The 22,397-nt window shown below is 44.9% G+C and overlaps 1 protein-coding gene across 1 annotated transcript in view; it reads left to right on the top strand.

Annotated features, from left to right (window-relative positions):
* KCNT2 (potassium sodium-activated channel subfamily T member 2) overlaps positions 1–22,397 on the top strand; it is a 2,640,974-nt gene that overhangs the window by 972,377 nt on the left and 1,646,200 nt on the right. The gene's annotated exons all lie outside the window — the stretch shown is intronic.

Here is a 22,397-nt window from a genome sequence, read left to right on the forward strand (position 1 = left end):
CTTGCAAGATTATTGTCTGTGTCCAGGCTTTTCCTACCACCCATTCAGCCAGTCCATTATGGCATGAGTGACCAACAGGGCCCACCACCCTTCACGATTGGGCCATCCACTGACACAGAGGTAACATGAACAGGCCTGAGGGTCATCTGGCTGCATACTCATATCAGAAGTGGTGGACTGCTAGATTAGGACATGTGACCCAGGGAAGTGCTAGTGGTGCTCCATAAGGCAGTTGGGGCCCACAGGCCCCTCGGGATGGTACTGCTCTATTGTGTCAATGGCATGAAACCAGTTCTGCACATTGTGGGCACACACTTGTGTGCCACTGTGTAGGGCATGGCTGTCAAGTTCCCCTGTCCCATGCATGACTCCCCGTGGCCATTCTGTTTGTAGCCTTTATCATGCTGCCTGTCTATGCAAGCAAACAAGATGATTATGCAAGACATGCAATGGTGTTGGTATGCCATGTGCCCAGGTGGTATTGTGTCATGTCATGATTTCTTGAAATGTGTTTATGGCCACACAACAATTTGCTTGGTTGACATGTGCATGTGTCATGACTGTGGATCATCATTCTCTCTACACTCGTGTGTCAGCATTCATGCTGATTGCATGGGAGTGTGCATGAGTGTGTGTGTGTGGCAGTTGATGTGTGTCTGTTTGTTTGTTTGTTTTTATTATTTATATTGCACACGAGACCCAGGGGTATTCGGGCGCGGAAGCATAAAGAGGGTTGTTCAACTTAGGTTACAGGTTACAGATTAAACATGGGGATACAGATACAGTTACAATGCTGTGAATATGAATTGTCAGAGAATCACAAATGTACATATAGTATGTTTACAGGAATGCAGGTGTGACATATAAATAAGGCAGAGCAAATATACAAGAGATCCCGGATGTCAGAAGGTGAGGTTAGGCATCATGTTCTTTTAGCCATTGAATCAGATTGGATCTAAATTGCCGGTATGGGAGAACTTCCCTGAGAGTGGGGTGGGGGGAGGGGGGGGTGAGTTCCAATATTGTGCTGCTTTAACAGCAAAGCTGCTCCCACCAGATTTAGTGCGTTTGAATCTGGGTACTAACAAAAGGTTGGAATTAGGTTTCCTTAGGGGGCGAGAGGCTGTTTGTCTGGTGAATCTGTCTATAAGGTATTGCAGGGCTGCGTGGTTGAGACATTTGTGTGTGAGGGATGCTGTTTTGAGGAGGATTTTGTCTTTTGTGGAGAGCCAGTTAGTGGATCTCCTGAGGTCTGATATATGGGCATTTTTCAGGAAGTGTAAGGCGGCTCTCAGGGCATTATTTTGAAGTGTCTGTATTTTGGCAGTGATATATTTGTTACTGCCTATATAGAGATTGTTGCAGTAATCTAGTTTTGACAGGATTATTGCCCTTGCTAGAATGATGCAATTATTAGGTGAGAGGAAGGGCTTGGCTGCTCTAATTAGCTTGCAGGTGTAGGAGGTGGCTGAGGCCATGGCATTCACTTGTTTACCAAAGGTAAGCGTAGAGTCTAAGTAGAAGTCGAGGGTTTTAACTACTTTGGCCACAGTAATGATGTTGTCAATTGTGAAGGAGTCATAGTTCGGACCTAGTTTTTTGATGTTGGAGGAGGTGCCTAGAATGAGGAGTTCCGTTTTGTCATCATTTAGGCATAGACCGTGGGAGGCCATCCATGCCTGGATGATGAGATAGACTCTATTCACAAAGGCCAAATCCTTGTCATAATCTCCCGCCAATGGGATGAGGATCTGTGTATCATCTGCATAGTTAGTTTAGGTGATACCGAGACCGTCTAGATCATCGAAAAGGGGCTTTGTGAAGATATTGTACAGGGTGGGGGATGCACATGATCCTTGGTATACGCCGCATGAGATGGGTGCGGGGTCTGCAGCTGCTAGTGGAGAGAAAACTTGCATGTCCTGTTATCTAAGAAGGACTGGATCCAGGCGACTGCTTCATGGGAGAAGCAGGCTGCCATGACCAGATGATTGCATAGTATTGCATGGTCTACCAGATTGAATGCGGCATAGAGGTCGAGGAGTAGTAGGAGTGAAGTCGTGCCTTTATCTCTTAGTGTCTCTATTTGTGCCTTAAGGTCTAGGAGTGCAGTCTCAGTACCATGCTGTGGTCTGAAGCCGGACTGTTGGACTCCTACGAGATGGTTAAGTTCCAGGTGGTGCTGAATTTGTAGATGAGCTACTTTGTCGAGGACTTTCAGTAGGAACGGCACAGTGGTTATGGGGCGGTAATTGGTTGGGATGGCGGGGCCCAAAGTTTGCTTTTTGAGGAGGGGGAGGACTCGGGAGTGTTTCAAGTTGCTTGGTATGGTACCTGATGTGAAAGAGGCGTTTATGAGTTTAGTAATGAAGGGTGAGAGTTCACGGGCAGCCTCTTTTATGATTTGGGCTGGGCATGGGTCACCCTGGCAATTGGAGGGTTTGAGAGTGAGGATGACTTTCTCAACTTCTTTAGTGGAGACTTTGCGAAAGTAGAAAGGAGGGGTGCCCAAAGTGGGTGGAGACGGGGTGGATTTCAGAGTTGGAATGGATTCGTGGTAGCCTTGGAGGGGGTACCTATGTTGACAGTGTTTGGGATAGTTATGGAAGCCTTTTTGTTGTGGATTTTCAACTGAAGCATTGTGATCTTATTGGCAAGGGCATTTTGTATGCCTGTGCACCAGTCCTTATCCTTGAGGCAAGAGTCAGGAGCTTGGATAGGGGATTCTACTTCCTTTAGGATGGTGAACAATTCTTTGGTGTTGGATTTGGCTTGACTGATACGGGTGTTGTAGGATGTTTGTCTCGCAAGGATAATTTCTTTTTTGTAAAGGGTAGCTAATTTCTTCAGGTTATTTTTGTTGATGTCTGAGGGGTCAGATCTCCAAGTTTTTTCACTTAGGCGTTTCTTTTGTCTGATGTCTTTCAGTAAGGGTGTGAACCAGGTATTTAGGTGTTGGCGGGGTTTGCTCTTCCTAATTTTCAGTGGTGTGAAGACGTCCAGAGAGGCAACCATCACTTCATTGTATTTTTCTACCATGGAGGCAGGGGTTGTAGGTCAAATGGTCGAATCTAAATGGTCGACAGGACAAATGGTCGACACCAAAAGGTCGACAGGTCAAATGATTACATTTTTTTTTTGTTCACTTTTTTTTGGGGGAGGGTCCCCCCATCCCCTTTTTTTTGCTAAAAACCCCTTATTTTCCCTAAACGAAAACCTAAAAAAATATATATAACTAAAAAAAAAATTCGATCATTTGTCCTGTCGACCAAATTGTGTCGACCATTTGTCTGTCGACCATTTGACTAGACACCGGAGGCAGGGTCAGACTGATCTGAGATGGAACTTAAAGTGGGGAATGAGGGGGATAAGATTTTCAGGGGTAATATTTTTTTTATTTCTGGTAGGTGCAGTGGGAGCTTGGATGCTGTTGTTTACGGGTGTTGTGGCTTCTAGGGTGAAGGATACCATGTGGTGGTCGGACCATAGCTGAGGCATTTTAGAAGTGGTGGGCAGTTATGTTCAGCAATCCAATCGAGGGTCCTTCCTTTGATATGTGTAGGATCTGAAATCTTTTGGGTAAATCCTAGTTCCTCAAGGGTGCTGTTAATTTGTAGGGCATTAGGGTCACGTGAGTTATTGAATCCAAGGTTGAAGTCGCCTAGAATGAGACATTGAGTAGAGTTTTTTAGGTTGTCAGATAGTAGGTTCATGATGTCTTCCTCAAAGGTGGTTGGTATATCAGGTGGATGGTGATAGTTTGGTTGTTGGCAATGGTAAGTTTAGCTGTGAGGGATTCACAGGAGTTGGTATTATGGGGTGAGGAGGGTCTTGGGGCTAGGTGATTTTTGACAATTATAGCGAGGCCGGCGCCTCTAGACGTGGTGCGATCCATACGTATGAGAGTGTAATTATCTGGGATGGCTAGGATGATGGCTGGTCCTGCTGCAGGATTAAGCCAGGATTCCGTGATGGCTAGGAGATCTAAGTTCTCATTTTGGATTATGTCTGCTATTTCAGTGGCATGGGCTACCATGGAACAGGCGTTTATTAAGGCACCTTTTATTCCAGGTAGAGTAGTTGGGGAGGGGCGGCTGTACATTGTGTTGGCATTTTATGGGGAGATGGATTCTCTAAAGATTTGACTGTTGAGTTGTAGTCGGTGTTGGCCAGAGTTGACTATGTGTGGTGGAGTGTTGGAGGTATGCATGGTGTGCCTATTATGATTAGCAGCGGGTTGGGCATTCGATAGAGGGTCATAGATTCTTGGGAGTCTGGCACGGAGTCTTAGGTTTCGCTGTTGGAGGATGCAAGGTCTAGAGGCCATGTTAGCTTGCACCAGGGGTACACTTCCGTGAGGTAGCTGGTTCTGTGGTTGGAATAAATTCATGTTATGACGGGTGGTCTAATAGAGGATAGTTCTGAGTAAGATAGTGTAAAATAGTGGTAGATACATGGTAGGCTAGTGTAGGTGGCTTGGAATACTGGCCCCCTGTATGCAGCTTTGAGGGTGCAGGTGAGGATAGGTGAACACTGTTTGTTAGCTATTGGGCATGTACAGGCAACCTAAGTGCAGGTTTGCTAGTATAATTAGGGCAAGAATAGGTGAACATTGGCTAGTAACTGGTGGGCGTGTACAGGCAATCTAAATATAGATTTGCTAGAGCAGGCAGCATAAATGTGATTTTACTAGAACAAGTAAGAATGGGCAGGCTGGTGGCTAGTGGATGAGTGACAGGCGACTTGAATTCTGATGCTCAGAGCAGGTAAGTATGGCTGAGCATTGGCTGGTAGCTAGTGATCATTTGTAGTCAGCTGTAATGCAGCTTTGCTAAGCAAGCAGGTATAGCTAAGCAATGGTGGATAACTGTTTTGTATGTGCAGAACAGATGCACATTTGCAGCCGGCAGGGTGTGCTTTCAAAAATGGCAATAGGCACACAGGCGAAAAGCGAATTTCCTATGGCAGGTGTAAACAGGCAGGTTATGCTTTCATAAATGGCGATGGGCACACAGGCAAAATGCGAATTTCCTATAGCAGGTGTAAACAGGCAGGATATGCTTTAAAAAATGGCAATGGGCGCGCAAACCAGAGTGGAAGACATGAGGCACTTCGCTAACTAGAGTGGCGAGGCAATGGTAGGCATATGCAGCAGTGATATGCACCCAGTGATGGGGAGGATGCTATCTAGTGGATGGTTGCTGTGAATTCGAGGTAGCCTGGACGATGACTAGAGCATGGCTGTGCAAGGTTGTTATATGCTGATGCGTGATAGAGACACGACAGAGTATTAGGCAATAGTACCTTAGTCAGTGTTAGTCCGGATACAGGCAGAGGTTGTGGCATGCAGGGTCCCTGGCAAGAGGCAAGACAGGCACAGACAGGCTAAGAGAGGAAACAGCCTTAGTTCCTGCTGGCCTTCGTTCTGGAGGGCCGGCTCACGCCTTCCGGTGCTCGATTGGCTACCTTGTAGCAGTCGTCTGCCAATGGGCAGAGATGTCGTCAGAGGGGCCGGTGGAAGTGAAATCCACGAGGCAGGGCCGCCATCTTGGAATGGTCGCCACCCGCAGCCTTGGGAATGGTGCCCAGATGGCACGGACGTGCAGAGCCACAGCGGGCCTTGCTACTTACATATAGAAGGCGCGGCAGATGAAAGGTGCGCAGGAGTCTCACTTCATGTAAAATAAACAGAGAATCATGCGGCGCTGAATATACAGCAAAGGCAGTGCCTGGCCTCGCCTTGAGGAAGGGAAGCTCCAGCTTCACCTTCTATGGACGGGGTGCACTGCTCCAGCAGTGATGGTTGGGAGCTCCTGCTCCTTGGATGGTTGACCCGTGCTGACTTAATGGTACTGTTTATGTTGTGCATGTTACACATGCATTGTCACTGATGACTGATGTCAATGTTATTTATTTATTTAATTGATATATTTATATAGCGCTGGAGCCCACAAGCATCAGAGCACTAGAAACAGAATATAACCACAAACAACAGAAAAGGGAGCATAATAAAATATTCTAGACAAGAAATAAAACCTAAATCTAATTAACTATAAGATTTAGGTTCAAGGAGCCTCTGGGCAAATATCTACAGAGACTGAGGAAGAAATGTAAATTGCTAGTCCCACATCCTACCAACACACAGGGCCTCATCACGAGTTGGGCTGTATTCCCGTCTGTAATACTGTCCATGACAAAATTCCTAGTGGTCTTCTCTATGGGCACCTGCATGAAAGATTTTCTGATTCACAGACTTCTGGAAAATGCTTGGAGTATATGTACTTTTGCCGGGTTGCAGACCCCTTTGAGGTTGGGTTTATCTTTAATTCCAACATCCGAATATGGGACTTTAGGCATTAACATTCCCTTGCTTACTTCTGAAGGTCGAACAGGAGGCATGGCAATAGGAGGAGACACAGTATCAATGACCAAACCATCAGGGACATTTAGTATAGATTGTGAATATAGGTTAGTTATTACTAGTTGACCATCGGTCTGGCAGCAACTATCCACTTCATTCAGATGTCGAGGTTCCCCAGACAGGGGTAGAAAATCTGTTTGACAAGGTGGATCCATTTTGACTGGACAGTGATCTTCAGCGCATTTGTCCAATAATTCCATCCATTTACAAAAGTCAGAAAGCTGTTACACCTGATCAGTTCTTTGGACATGTTTTCCTTTTCTTGTGACAGTTGCTGAGAAGTGTAGTGCAGCTGTGGGTCATCCTCAGCAACACACAGCAGTGGCACTATAAGAGGTGGAAAATTGGCCTTCAACTCCATTTCCCCTGTGGGTGATATACAGTAAGGGAGAATTTTATTTTGTCCTTTTTACTATTTAACAAAAATTCAGTATTGTCTGTTCCTCCATTTTCTGGTTCAGTCCGTAGGCAGGTCAGCTCATCAAAGCCCTTTTGAATATCTAGAGCATCATCAATTTCAAGGGGCATATCAGTTCTCTCAGAGTAAAGGCGCTGCCTCCTATATGAGCTCAAGGACAGGACCTCAGAGACGCAGTACCTATATGGGGGCAGGGTCAGAGACACATTTATTACTTTTCTTCGTGAGGTCAACGTTTTAATATGTGCTGCCTTTCTTTTAATAACAGGCATGGTGCACTAAGAACAGCATATGCTGTTAGCAATACAGGGTTAGCAATCAGGGTTAACAATTGGTAATGCTTCGTTATTCACAACCGGTAGTACCTGAGAACGCAAATTCTTCTTATCGGCTACCCAGATTAGGCTTCTCACAGGTCTATAGATGTGTAACCCACCTCATGCATCAGTCATGCCAACCACGCCAAGCATGGTGCAAGATACCAGAGGAGGCAGGCAGTCTCGGAGGCTATCAGCCTCCGAAACTGTCAGGGTAGAGTAAAGGACCTGATGAGATTACCAGGAAGCGTCAAGCTGTGCTGCCGCATTAGTAGCTGCTTCCGTCGCGTTTGGTCTGGTGAAACCTCTGTCCCCTTTTCCACAGTTCCCCCGGCTGCTGAAGAGGGCCAAATTAGTGCTGTGGAGCAGAGGAGGAGGGACCGGGCCACCAGACTCAGGTGCAGACCCCAGCCAGTCACCATTGCCACCTTCTTTCCTGAGAGCAAATTGGCTGGGGAACGCCAGTACCATTGACAAGGCTGTTGACGGTCGGTCCCAGGAGGGGATTGTGGTGGGGGACACCTCAGCAGCTGTGGGACATGGTACTGAGACACAGGTGCCATTGAGGGTGGCAGACCCTCTGGAGTCATCAGGGTCGATGGAGGTGGTGGTGGATGAGGAGGCCATTGCAGACCAGCCCACGGGGTCAGTTGGTGACATCGAGGAGGGTGTTCAGGCTGCACCCCTGGCCTAGGGACATGAAGATGTGCAGTACACTGGAGGGTTCTGCACAACTTCCTGTGCCTGGGCCATCTGCTGCATCAGTGACCACCTTCCTGGATGCTTCCACCCAGACTGATGCCCCACTTTCGGGCGATGTGTTCATACCAGATTGGGTGCTGCAACTGCTGGCTGGGGTCACGAGGTGCACTGCATCCATTTGTGATGCTGTTTAAGCTTCTCTTCAGGAGCTTGTACAGCATCACAATGAGATGTGCTGCTTCCTGACCCAGCTGCCAACAGCACACCTCTCGGGTGGGCTCTCTGGGCTGGCCGATGCAATGGTCCTTCCTTCCTTTGCTCCTGTGTGCTCCAGCTGCCTTCAGCACGTGCCACCGGGCTTAAAAAGATCTGCACCTGCCCGTTCTCATTGCTGATTGTTTTGACCATTGTAAGCATGGGCAGGGTGTAGCAGACAACTGCAGGAGGTGAAGAGAACTGCAGGCAAGACAAAGAGAATCCAGGCTGTGGTGGTAACATATGCTGAGCTTTCTGCATACGCAGGCTGTGCAGTGACAGCAGGAAGAGTGACCAGCTCACCCGGGCAGTGGCGGCAAAAATACATTAAGGATGCTGAGCTCCGGGCACTGATTTCCCAACTTCCACAACTCGCTCACGTACATTGCGGGCTCTCCGAGCTAAAAATAGGTACAGCACTGAAAAAGTGCAAGAAATCATGTTTGTTTGTTCGCATGTTTTGGGATTAAGAAAGTGAATAGTGTGTTCTTGCCTTTAGGTCCTGTGATGAAACAGGGCGACATTTAATAATGCTCACAGTGAACGTTTCCCCCAATTCTGGTATTTGCCTGTATTGGTCCTGGGAAGGAGCAGGCCAGCACTTGAGACTACCAGATGAATGAGCAGTTTTGTGAAATCCACATATGTTTACTGTCTGAGACAGCGGTGCATGTTTGATTGGACAACTATTGGCTGATAGAATATGTAGACTTGGATTATTATTGTTCCATGTGTCTCATGTGATTTGTGTGTTCATCATGCATGGCTTACTGTAGGAGGTGTTACTCTCCAACATGTAGTTGCGTTGCTTCATCAAGTTCATCTATGTGTCTATATGTTTGGGTAGTTAAGAAGAAGGTAGGTTGCAGGGAGTTGAACAGGATTTGGAGCATTAGGCCTTTGACTCACATAAGAGAGTGTTTGGCTGTGTAGATCTTGTTTGTAGGTTGCATGTTTGTTTTCAACAGTCACCCATACCCATCCACTTATGCATTCCTAACCCTCTTTCTGGTGATCCTAAACTCCCCTTGCCCACCCACAACCTCTCCCAGACCTACTTTCCCCCATTAGCTGTCTCGTGGTGACCTGTTTACTAGGCATCAGGCACCTGTGTACAACCAAGGTGGGAGGGTCGTACTCCTTTTGGCTTCCGTGGTTAGTGAGGGGTTGTGGATACCCCTTCAGGATAGTGGCCTGCAACCCTCCAGAAAACAACGGAGACCCGCCTAGAGGCGGAGGACCTAGAATGTGATTCAGCTCGGGTCAAGGCATTGTCGGAGATTGAGTAGCCCGCTGCCAATGTATATAGTTATTTAGGATTAGGTTTCAATTTTGTCTTTTTTATGGTTTATCCCTGGCCAGTTTTACCCTTCCCTTCATTTTCTTGTACATAGTTAGTTTTCAATACAAGTTTTTGTTCTGTTCATTCCATGCTTCTTGCAGTCTGTTTGTCTATGTGCACATTTACTTTTGTCATGGTGTCCCAGGGTGTTACGCTCACCTGGTCTCTGCGGAGGCATTGGGGCACGGTTGCAGCCCTCCCTGAACTTGAATCACCCCCTTCAGGCCTCTCCCTCAGTCGAAAAGCTGTGACCGGTGGTACGTGGTGATACTGCTCCTTCGTCGAGAAAAGAGTGTGTGAGTGTGCCAATCTGTGATTATTGTACCTCTCGAACCTTTCACCCCAAAGTACGGTTTCTGTGAGCGTACACCGGCCCATAAAGCTCACCTGTGAATTATGGAAGATAAGCTCTCCGTCCTGCTACTTCTGGCAGGCTGCGTCGATTGGGATCTAGTTCCTTCCCTGATCCCTGATAAGGATTAGTCCAGTCCAGCTGCGACTATGCTTCTACTTGTGATTGGTAAGTCTTTCTTGAGCTCTTGTGATGCTGTCCGTTCTGTTTAATGTCTTTATATGTTGCTCCTATTTATGCCCGCAATTATGTCTCTCTTCTGTTTTCTTCGCTTAGATGGAAATGCGGCCTCAATACAGCTGTGAGACGCGAGACGCGGCCGGATGGAAGATGGATGCTACTGCAATGTTCGACAGCAGGTAAGTGATGGTTTAAGGAAAAGCGCGAAGTATGGTGAAGCGCAACCTTAAACTGACTGTTTTTTCGATGTCTAACCTTGTCTTCTGTTTTTCCTTGCAGGCACTGCTGTCGACGTATGGAGCATGTCGTGCTGCGGTGCCAGGATGAGGATTTCGACGTTCCAGAAAGTGTAAAAATTAATACTTGGTTCGCCGAAGAGATGTACATGTAAGAACAGCTTCCCCCAGTTGGTAAGTATGCTAGCAAGAAGCAGGATGTCCAGGAAGCAGGATCTTCAAAGGTAAGTCTGACCTCAGGCGACGGTGAGCGTTACGCTGCTTGCAAGTGCAGAATAATGTGAAGCGTCTGTCTTGAGGATCGGGGCAGCTTATATAGCTGAGATCGTGGGCACGCCCATTAGGGCCGGTTTACCAGCCACACCCTGCCACTCCTAGAGAGTGAGCATGTGCAAAGGCAATCCATTAACAGCCACATCCATTAACAATACACTTGGGGCTGCTTAATGGATAGAATGTTCAAGGTTAATGCATCCTGCTTAATGGATGGAATGTTCAAGGTTAATGCATCTGAATTGCTATGTCCATAATAAAAGATGTTTGGTGTTAAATGGATGTTCTTGTTTACTTTTCTTCATGAGCCTGGCACCAAAGGTGCCAAGACAGTGTCCATCCAGGTCTCCTGGGCATGCAACCCCTGCATGCCTGTGCCCCCTGACTTCATAACCATGACACATGGCATATGTTTTGTGTCAGTCATGTGGATTGGGGCTTCACTATGTGTGTAATGTTGTTACTGTCATGTTTGTTGGTGGATGTGTGTGCCTGCTACATGTGCGTGTAGTTGTGGCATCCATGCTCAATGACCAATGGTGGGGACATACAGCTGCGAAGATGTGAGGTGCTTTTTGTTAAGCTTAGTCATGCACATGTGTTGGTTGCCTACATGCATGTTTTGCAATACAGGCATGTTATTGAATTGTGTACATGGTGTGGATGTGTGTGTGTGAGAGAGTTGTTTGTTGTGGTTGAGTCTATACTCCATTGATGGATGTGTTCTTGTTTGTTTGTTGATGTTCTGTGTTGTTGTTATTTGACATTGTGCCATTCTGTGGATTGACTTTGACATGTGCACATGTGTTTTGCATGTGGGAGTGAGGCTATCAGACAGTTGGAGTGGACAATGGCTGTTTTGCTGATACCATAACTTGTTCAGGGGCACTGCATGTTTGCTGTCAGTGTGTTGTTGTTGGTGGAGTGACATTTTCAGTGTGTCTGTAATGGTGTGCATACATGAATAGCAGTGGTGAAGAGTGAGGTGCGTGATGATGGTGTTTCGTGTCTCTCATTGTGGATGGGTACTCACTCGTGCGTGTGTATTTCCAAATGTTCATCATGTTTTACGTGATGACAGCTAATTCACCTCTGGTCATTTGCTACTGGGTGTTGATGTTATTGTATGTTGATTTCCTTCTTGATCGACTGATGTTTGGATATTCCTTTGGCACTTGCTTGTCAATGTGTATTTGTCCACGCTTCATTCACTGGCATGGGTATTTGGCATTGTGGGTGTTGTAGTGAGATGAGGCCCCCCTGGATCGGTGGGCTAAACTCATCACTTGTGGAGTAGATGGTAAATTGCTGTTTCACCTCCACATTATGGCCACCCACCCACACACATCTGCAATCACCCACTACCTGCTATCATATCATGCACCACCCCTGCCACTGTAATGAAGCTGAATCCCATGATTGATGGTTCAGTCAAGCAGCACACAGTTTCGGTCTCCCTGAGTCGTACATTCTGTGACAGGCTTCACATCACCCATTAACAGACCTGTTCTGGTATGGTCACTGGCAGAGACTTTGCCACACCTACCTACCTGCCTACATTTGCACATGCTGAAATGCACCCAGGAATTCTTTATAATTAGGTCCAATCTGTGATTCCTTTGACTTCTGTCCTCCAAGGCATTCAGTTACAGTGCTTTGAGGTCATTGCAATGGCACAAAGGCACTGTGCATTTGCCACATTGCATTGCATTGAATTACCATGTCACATGCACATGGGGTGGTCACAGTGTAGGTGGTGCAACAGTCTGTTGTCCTCTTGATATGAGTGTGGTCTAACAGGGAGTAATGGAAGGGTTGTATGTTAATTCTTTGCCCGTTTTTTTTCACTGCCCTTTTTGGCGAAAAATATTTGCAGAAAAAAATCATTGATTATTTTTGTATTTATTAGGGGCGTTCCCCCAAACTCCCGGCCCCTATTATTTATCCCTATAAACCACACCACACAACCCTTTACATGCCCTTCCCCTCCACCCCCCCCCATATTTTCTTTAGTTTTTTTGGGCAAAAATGTTTCAGCAGAAAGTGCAGCGAAAAATAACGGGGGATGAATGTACCTCGTACCAATGGAAGCGGCTCCAGGTCTGGATTCAACATCAGTGCTCCCAGTTGATCATGTTGGGAGGATATGTGGCAGGTATACTTCATTTTGAAGGCAGGCCAGAAGGGTTGAGGTAAGTTGAAGCTCCACATTGGACTGGTAGAGGGGCAGACTAGCAGGGGGCTACCTGAGGGTTGGGTCAGAGGTGAGAGGGGGTTGTGGGTGATGTCAGACCTTGAGGAAGCTGCCTGGGGGTTGGGCGGAGGTGAGTCGGGGTGGTGTCAGGATTTGAGGGGGCTGCCTGGGGGTTGGGGTGGAGGTGAGTGGGGGTGGTGGGTGGTGTCAGGACTTGTGGGGTCTGTCTAGGGGTTGGGGAGGAGGTGAGTGGGGATGACGGGTGGTTTCAGAATTTGAGGGGGATGCTAAGGCGTAAGGGTGTAGGCCCCCAGTTTGGTGCCTTGAAACTAGGAGTGACGGTCACAGTTTTCACTGGGGTGCTGGCTTGCCTTGGGGGGACAGTTCACAGTTTCACCGGGGTGCATTTGAATCTATGGGTGATGGTAGATAGTTTAGTTTCTGCTTGGAGTTAGGGGTTCTGCTTGGAGCTAGGAGTGACGGTCCATTGTTTCACCAAGGTACTGCCTTGAGTAACGGGGTACAGTAAACAGTATCGCCGGGGTGTTGCCTTTTATTTATGAGAGCAAGTATGCAGTATCGGTGGGGTGCCGCTTGGAGATAGGGGTGATGGTCCTCTGTTTCACTGGGGTGGTTCCTTGAGCTATGGAGAAGAGTATGCAATATCACCGGGGTGTTTCCTTGAGCTGCGGCGGACAGTATGCCGTATCGCTGGGATGCTGTTTGGAGTTAGGGGTGATGGTCCACTGTTTCGCCACGGTGCTGCCTTGAGTTACATGGGACAGTATGCACTATCGCCAGGATACTGCCTTGAGTTACAGGAGACCGTATGTGGTATCGTCGGGGTGCTGGATGGTGGTGCAAAGTCTGGCACAAAGGTTGTTTGCTGGTGCTGGTTTTGGTTTGCGTGGAGATGTGTTGTGAGTGTTCCAGGCACAACTCAATGTTCTTTACGCAGGGGGTTACTTTGCACATTAGAATCCATGAATCCGTGGACTGCAAACTTTTCGCATGCGCAAAGTAGGCACAATATTGTTTTTGGCGCTTAGTAGTTTGCAGAGACCTAGCAATTTTTCTATTAATTTGGCCCTGAGATAGGAGCTCCGTTGGGGGAAAAATACGCTCAAGAAGTTTCGAGAGATGAGAGATTAGGAAGATAGGGTGGAAATTAGAGGGACTAGCAGGATCCAAGGAAGGTTTTTTAAGGAGAGGAACGACAGTGGCAGATTTGAAGAAAGAGGAATACTGACCAGAAGACAGAGAAGAATTGAAGAAAAAGGACAGAGTGGAGTCAAAAGCAGAAGAATAAATTCAATGAGAGAAGACGGAGGAATATCAGTAGGAGAAACGGTGGTCTGCCACTGGGAAAGAGATTTAGCAATATCAGATTTAGAGATAGAGTTAAGGGAGAAGGGTGGTGATTAGAAATTGGACTAGTAAGGGAATTAGTGGGATTAGTCATGAAGCAAAGGGAGACTGAAGGTTCAGTGAATGCCTAATACCATCCATTTTTGACAAGCGAAATGTGCAAAATTGTCAGGGGTAAGGGAGGATTAGACAGACAGATCAAGAGACAAGTAAGAAGTTGGTTGAAAACTTTGGAGAAGAGCTCTGAATAAGGAGGATAAGACTGAACAAGAAAATGAAAGAGGTTAGCTTTTGCTTGTTTAAGGAGAGAAGAAAAAAATGCAATAATGAAGAAAACAATAGAAAATTGGCAATATTTCTGGTTTCCAGCCATTTACACTCAGCTGAATAGAACGGACCTTAGGCTGTTTGAGGGAATGAGAAAGCCAAGGACGAGGAGGCTCGCCTTTAGGTTTAAATGGCGATAAGGGGGATGGAGAATCAAGGGATGAAGAGATAGTAATGTTGAACATATCAAGGTCAGAATCAGTAACATTAGTGGGAAAAGAGGAGGAGGATAAATGAGATGAAAGAAAGTCTATTGAAACATACTGAACAAGATTACGAATATCGCGACACAGAAAGTAAGAAGTTGGAGTACTTGGAGTTTGAAGTATGGATAAGAATCACGTATTGTGAATTTATCAACACATTGCAAATTGCAGAAACAAAGAGAACATCATTAATCATTGCAGAGGTAATAATCTATGATGTGTTACTGTCAAATTTGAAAATTGCCATTAAAAATATATTTAGATCTCTGATGTCTCTTTTATCACAAAGCACACTGAACTTTTGCACAATTGCTCAAAGATACTTGTGCCCCAAATTGAAAAAGCCAGACATAATGGGAATAAAGCTGTCTCTGCATTTCTTTATGACCCATACATGCCGACTTTTGGAAATGGCAACATTTTCCATGATGCAATACATGTTTTTTTTAAAGGAAGTTGTACACTTCACCGAACATGGTCATGCACACTTTTGGTATAATATTCAGACTGAAGTACATATCTGTTTGTGAAAAGAGACACCCAAAATAATCTTTTAATAGCTGCCAATGTTTTAAAAATAATAGAGTTTGGAATTGATATCATTGGTAATTCCAATCTCTGTTTTTAGTTTTAGTGCTCAGACACCTCTGCTGATCCACAGGCATCTCTGCCCATTCGTAGGTATTAATAGAACAAATATAAAGGGAGGTTAGAATAGTTTGTTCTGTTTTTCTTTTTACCAGAAATGGCAGGTTTGAAAAGAAAAACTTGTTTACATTTTTATCTGTATTTTTTTTTTAATTACCAAGCACCTCGCCAGAAATGATTATGATGGGGCTAGAACTGGGACACTTATATGAAAAAAAAACATAGGGGCTGATTCATGGAATTATTTGCGCCGAAAAATGGGGATTTGTGCGTCATTCTGCCCGCAAATCCCTGTTTAACAAATGGGGATTTGCGAGTAGAATGGCGCACAAATCCTCGTTTTTTCGGCGCAGATAATTCCATGAATCAGCCCCTATGGGAGGAGGCTATCATTTTCATCTGCCTTTATAGATGCCTTGAACGCACTGCAGATCAGCCGTCGCCCAGGCACAGTAGCTCATTGGAATAGATAATAAGGACTGTTCGTGGCTGTAGATACAACTGCCTCCTCTATTGCTTGCAGTGAACAGGAAGGAATCCTCTCCCCAACAGGGATATTTCTGGGGGGTGGGAGGGTCAGGGAGAAGTGGAACAAGAATATGATATTGAGGATGTTCAGAGGATGTTCAGAAATTACCATAATGAGGAACAGCCACCATTAAGGTAGCCACAGGAAAGGTGAGGGTGTGACAGCGCATGGCGGGCATGCCAAGCACGTGCTGTCCTGGATTTCCATGACTGAGTAGAACGCCACACTTATTGCGGTGCACTTGGCCAGCGCAAGATTTCGGCTTGCGATAGTGGTGAAAATGGACTACACCTGTGACTCCTTTCAGATGCTGGAGGTCTCAGAGACGAGAGTCACGTGGTCAGGTGCAGGTTTGCTAGAGCTACACCAACCAATGGTGAGAGGGAAAATACACAGATAGCTTGAAAGACTGTGTTTTCTTATGGGTCCAAGTACAATGAGACCAGCAGTGAAAGGCCATCCGTCGAGGCAGGGATTTTTGTGGTATTTGGAGACAGCCATTGTCATCAATCAATCAATCAATCAAGTTTATTTGGATGTGTAAAAACAACCATTAAACAACAAATAAAACACATTGATACACAGTTCCAATTTACAAATTCATAAGGTTACCAGTCCATGAGAATACAATCAATAAACAATTCCTTAAAAGCAGTATAAAAATACATTTAATTATTAAATGTTTTTTTTATCTCAGCAGAGGCTATATTCTAAAAGCATTGAGTGAAGGATCATACCAGAAGCTATACACGTACCATTTGTCCCATTGCAGATGCAATTATACTTTATTTACAGGCCTTGGCCACCTTGTAGTTTCAAAATACTATTTCTGAAATACACTGCTCTTTTCAAAAACGTCAGGAGAGCCCATGCTGTAAAAACTGTTTCAGCACTCAGAAGGAACACTAGAGCAGCCCTATGAGTGCGGATCACCGTCTTCTTAAGGGCAGGGATCAAAGTCAGTTTACGTATACCGACATACCCAGTACAGAAGAACAGCAAATGGGAGAGATCTTCTCAACAATAACCACAAACTGGGCAGCTAGCTGTGACAAGAGAACCCCTCCACTTATAAATATTACCATTCAGCCGAAGGCAGTTGAACCGTGCCCTAGAGATCAACCACCTGTCTTTTTTCAACGCACTCCAGAGCAAATACGTTTGAATTCCCGTTAAACAGCTAATGCTGGAGTGCAATTCGCCATTACTATGGCCATGCTCCAGCAAAATTCTTTTCCTTACTATCACTTCACCCAACATGGCTTTATAAACAGTCCCCTCACTCTTGGATATAAGTGAAGCAGGCAGAAAAAGGGCACCCAAATTAGCTTCCCCCAGAGATGAAAAGACATACGCTAACCAAGGAATTTTTTTCCAGCCACTTTTGTCCGTCACAGTACGTAAGATGGTTTGACACAAGGTGGCGTGCTCGTTAGCCCATATCCTAACCCAAAGAAGCAGAGGGGCCAGTGCCCACTGATCTTCCCAGAACTCCACACCCAGCTCCGTGTGGACCGCTATACCAGAAACACTGGGGGGAAGCCCGAGCAAATTTTTTAAAAATTTGCTCTCCTTTCTCTGTATTTCCTCAGCATTCTGGAAGCCCCAGATAGCTGCACCATACAGGGTAAAGGCCACAGTTTGGGTACCATAAATCTTGAGAATCACAGCCATTGTCATTATTGTGTCACTCTGTCTCATACTATACGTCTGTCTCTATCGCTCTGTGGGTAAGAGTCAGGACGCCAGCTGCAGGATAGATAGTGCCCCCAACCATTGCAGAGAGCACTTCAACCAGATAGGAACACGGATATCCTGAAGGTAGTGTTTTATGGGTAAATGTATAACAAGAGCAGAAGCTACAGAGCATCTCCCCTGGTGGTGACCATCTGGGTATTTGAAGACAGTCCTTGTAATGACCCTCAGGGGGTACATGATGGGGATGTGCATGGGCTCTGCAGGGGGTGCTCGGGTTCTGTGATACTTTGAAAGGGACCAGCGGAGCAGGCGTCAGGGCCTGCAAGTGCTTTTCTAATTTTCTATTTTTTGTTACACAAAGTGATGTGTATTCTTAGCAAAGTAATATTGAAAAAAGGAAAATGTTTAATTGTACTAACGTTTAAAGTGGCTTATTTTACAATGTCACAATGTTGAATTCGAATGCTTACTTTCTATATATAATCTAGCAATAATAAGAATGTGTGAAGCACATTGTCAAAAACCTAGAATAACAAAGTAGACAGACAACTCGGTACAATCCTAAAGTGCGTTTTTAGTACATTCCTAGAATAAAGGGAGCAGAGCACCAAAGAGGATTCCTGACTGATGTGCTTCAAATCAAAGAACATTTTGGCAACTGGTCCTCTGAGAAATGGAAGTGATGCATGCTTGAATCACTGAGTACTGATAAACACTTGGATTTGTGTTAATTACATGTTTCACAATACCCCCCTTGACATTAAATTCAACAGTACCCTCTTAACATTAAAGTGCACGTATCCATGAGCCATAGGTACTTATTTGGTCAGCCTCCGGGATTGAATGTGAGGTTTAATTTGGCTGTGACCATTGTGTTGCTTCTTGCAGACATTTAGAAGAGAACCCTGAGTGTGTTTGCTTAGCCCCCGTTGCACACACCCCCTTCGGGAGCTACATGAATTCTATGAATATGGGCGTCTATGGATATCGGAAGCACAGTGCACCCAGGATAGTATATAAGGAATTAAGAAAGGAATGTGTTCATGGCAGATAATATGAGCAATTTAACATAATATGAAGATAAGAATAAACATTTTTAGCTAAACACTAACTGCCAAATGATTAATAGTGTTTGCGCGATTGAAAGCAGCATGGAGCTTGTGTTCATCACTTGTACTAAGAGTGGTTGTGAACTCAGAAAAGGCCACATTGTTGAAATAATATCCGCTTAACAATGAGGTGAATTAATGTGGCTGTGTTCATCGCTTTCTGCATTATTGTTAGTGAATGTATCCTTGTTACCACCCGATCAACATTTTTCCAGCTCCCATCATTCCACCACCTATACAAAAAACAAGCATCCTATTCTCCTTACCTCTTCTCCTTCTTGTGTAACTAACCATTTGGCACAGCTGTGGCTGAGTTTGACATTGGATTTTATTTAAAGGTTGGGAGTATCTCTGGAGCCACGACATGGGAATGTAACAGACTTTATTGTCGAGCTTTCTTTTTTTTCAAGGTTGCTCTATGGGTATGGTAGGTACTTTATGAAGATTAATAACTAAACCACTTTCAAGGTATTATCATGTGTTTCTAAGTTGACTTGTAACGTTGTGTTAGACATAGTTCGTGAAAGGCCTTCCTCCGAAGGGTACGACGTCCTTTCATCACAGGATGTTTTTTCGCAGGGGTTTTTACTGCAAATTTTTTGATAGGTTTCGAAAAAGATATAAATTGGGTGTTCGGAAATATATAAATAATTAAAGGGGATTGCTCCGAAGACAATATTTGAACAATGTTCCCATTATGTGGGTGAGTTTTTGTGAAAGCATTTGTTAAGGCTTTAGGCATGGCACAGGCCCTATTCTCTAGTAAACACCTACATGCTAAAACTGAGACTGAGAGAGTTAATTGGACACAGGAGCAGTTGTCCACAGGATAATTTGCATATAATAATGATCTACCTTCTGCTTCTCAAGCCATTCATTTCTTTGCTTTGCATATTAAGCGTCAGGGGTTTTCCAGGGGCTACTTCTCTGCAATAAATGATGCTTGCTTGTGATACTTATTTGGAGATTTGCAGCATACCAGTGAGTTGATTACTGAGTAAATGTATGTTATTAAGATGCTTGCTGATGTTTCCCATTGGTCTGTGACTTGGTAATTGGTGGGAGAGAACATGTGGTTGTCTGTTTACTTTTTGCCTGTTTATTTTATACTGTTAGCTTTCACCTCATTGTTATGGCCTTCTTGCCGTGATTCATAAACTTGCTGAACAATTTGACGATAATCAGGTATTACATATTGCTGATGTTAAACCTATTGTTGAAACAAGATTTCTCACCACTTGATTGTTTGTCCTCCACCTTTAAAGCTTGGTTCAGATCATTTCCAAGTATCCTTAAGTGGCATGGGTAAATGGAGTTGGGATCCAAGCACACGTCACATGCAGAAGTCACTCAATAGTTTTGACTTGACTGCCCTTTTCAGGTAGGGACACAATTGATTATCATTAATGTTTCCACTTCTGTATGACCACACGTAGGCTAAACAAGGAATGCAAGGCTATCAAAAGTCATTGCCATTGAATGTAATTGATTCAGAGAATTCCATCTGTCATTTCTATAGTGGATTTTAGTCACTGAGTAAACATTCCAATCTATCTGGGCATATGAAGGACTCTGTAGCCATACGAGACTGTGAAAAGGCATAGATGGCCGTCCATGAGCTTATGTGGCCATTCTTGCACATTTCACGGTGGACATGCCTGTATGTTGAGGCTTTATCTGGGAAAATGATGGTTTTGTATATGGACTTGAGATGAGAGCGTATGTAGGCAAATGTGTCTGTATCCAGTACAATATTCAACCTGGGCTTTTCCGGGTGTTCACAACACTATTATGACAATTCCTGCGCATATGTGGAATCAGCTACACATATGCATCTACCCAAGTGCATATAATTCTGTTCAAGTACCTATGAGACAGGACCTGGTCATGTAGGGCAATGGCTCGGCATATAGCGTGGTGCAAAGTCACGTTGCACTGCCAACAACAACCTGATTGACAGAACGTAGCAAAGAATACTTGTGCAGTGCAAAGTGACTGGGGGCTGCGCAAAAATATGGTCTGTGCAATATAGAGCATGTTTTTTTTTATTTTATTTTTTTTATACTTTGTTTAACCCAAAGGGTTTTTAAAAGTTTTTGCGTTTGTGTTTCACTCCTTTCCATTTGAATATTGTTTACCTATGGTCGTTTTTCTATAGTTGACAGAATTGTATCCAAAATTTTTGCTGTGGCTGTGACCCAAGTAGTTCGTCCGCCTCCAATTAGCCTCGCCCACCAAGTCTCTACATCGAAAGTGTGGGCTGCAGATAATATCTCCTTCAAGTAAGGACCTCTTATAGCCTCTACTTCTGGGAATCTAAAAAATAGGTGTTTTGTCGTTTCCACCATAGCCGGGTCATTGCAAAATCTGCAAATGTTTGTGCTTGCCAGGCCTCGTATCATCAAGATTTCGTTCGTATGGAGTAAATTGAGGCGGGCTCTTATAAAAGTATTCCTCAGCTTGCGGTTTGGATATCTTTTCACATACGCTTGTAATTCGTGTAGTTTGTGGAACGTCTGTGGCAGGTGCAAGGTTAACTTGTACAAAGCGGCCTGGTCCAAAGTAAGTATCCAGTCAAGCTCGTTTAATTTATTTCGGATTTTCATCGGATTGCCCGTCAACTCCTTTTTGGAACATTGAATAGAGTATAATTTTTCTTCTTGGTCTCTGTACCATCTGTTCAGGACAGACAGGCGCCCTCCTTCTGCCTCTGTATTTATAGCTTCCAAAAGCTCAGGGCGATTTTCCAGCAATAAGTTCCTAAACAACATCAAGCTGTTTCTTTCCACTATCGAGGCAAGCGAGAGTTGGCTCATTTCACGTCTGATCAAAACCAATGGAGTTGAGTTTGGTAGATTTAGGACCTCTCTCCAGAATTGGCTTTCAAGTTTCATCCAGATGGTGTGTAGTAACCCCAGCATGTATGCATATTGTTGAAAGGGCAAAGGAGAAGCCTGGTTTTAGAGTGTGCTGTTAAAGATGAATGGGATCATGCTCATGGGCCTATGTTAAGGCTCCTTAGGTCCATGACACATGTCTGGGTACCAGCCTCTTGGACCCCAAGGTATTGATACTGCAATACTGCAATGCCATATTGAACCAGTTGAGCCCACTCACCACTGAAGGCAAGCCTTTGCTCCTCCCCACGTGAGATGGCCAAGTCTACCAGTGCCAATGACCCAACACTGCATGCCATTTCCAAGCATCTTCGACCAAAAAGCTGTTGATGCTGCCAAACTGCACCAGATAATTGCATCCTGTTGACTCCCTGACTTGACAATGGCTCATCAATGAATGTGCCCATACTCCCGGTTAACACTGGATGAATACCGAAAGAAGGTACTGAAAGTGGTCCTGTCCTGCTTTAAATGGCCCTAGTGGCAAGCACAGCGCCACTGTCTACCTTTTTTAAAGGCGTCTTTGGTGGGGTTGACATTACTGCTGAAAATATTGCCAGTGCTTCCCTCTCTTCAAAACCAGAGTGCCTCTTCTATTTCAAAGGCTGTATTTTTTGTATTCTCTTTTGCAGGGGCAGAATACAATGTTTTTTATAAGTTTATTTGTGCTATTACTTTAAAATAAAAGGTACCCTATTTGTATGGAACCTTGGGTCTACATCATTTGCATTGCTGTAACTAGGTGCTATTGTTGTTTCTGCTGCTCTGGTAGCTCAACACCCTCCTGAAATGTACTGTGTGTCCATGACCTGCTCTACCCAAAGAGACCAATGAGGTATATTTATCGAGCTGTGACTGTTTCAATGTTATGATTGGTATCACTTCTGATTTAGTTATAATATGAGGCTGAGTAGGAGACGTACAC

The sequence above is a fragment of the Ambystoma mexicanum genome, chromosome 1q (assembly GCF_040938575.1).
Source record: "Ambystoma mexicanum isolate Mex_15411 chromosome 1q, UKY_AmexF1_1, whole genome shotgun sequence".
In the NCBI taxonomy this organism is placed as follows: Eukaryota; Metazoa; Chordata; class Amphibia; order Caudata; family Ambystomatidae; genus Ambystoma; species Ambystoma mexicanum.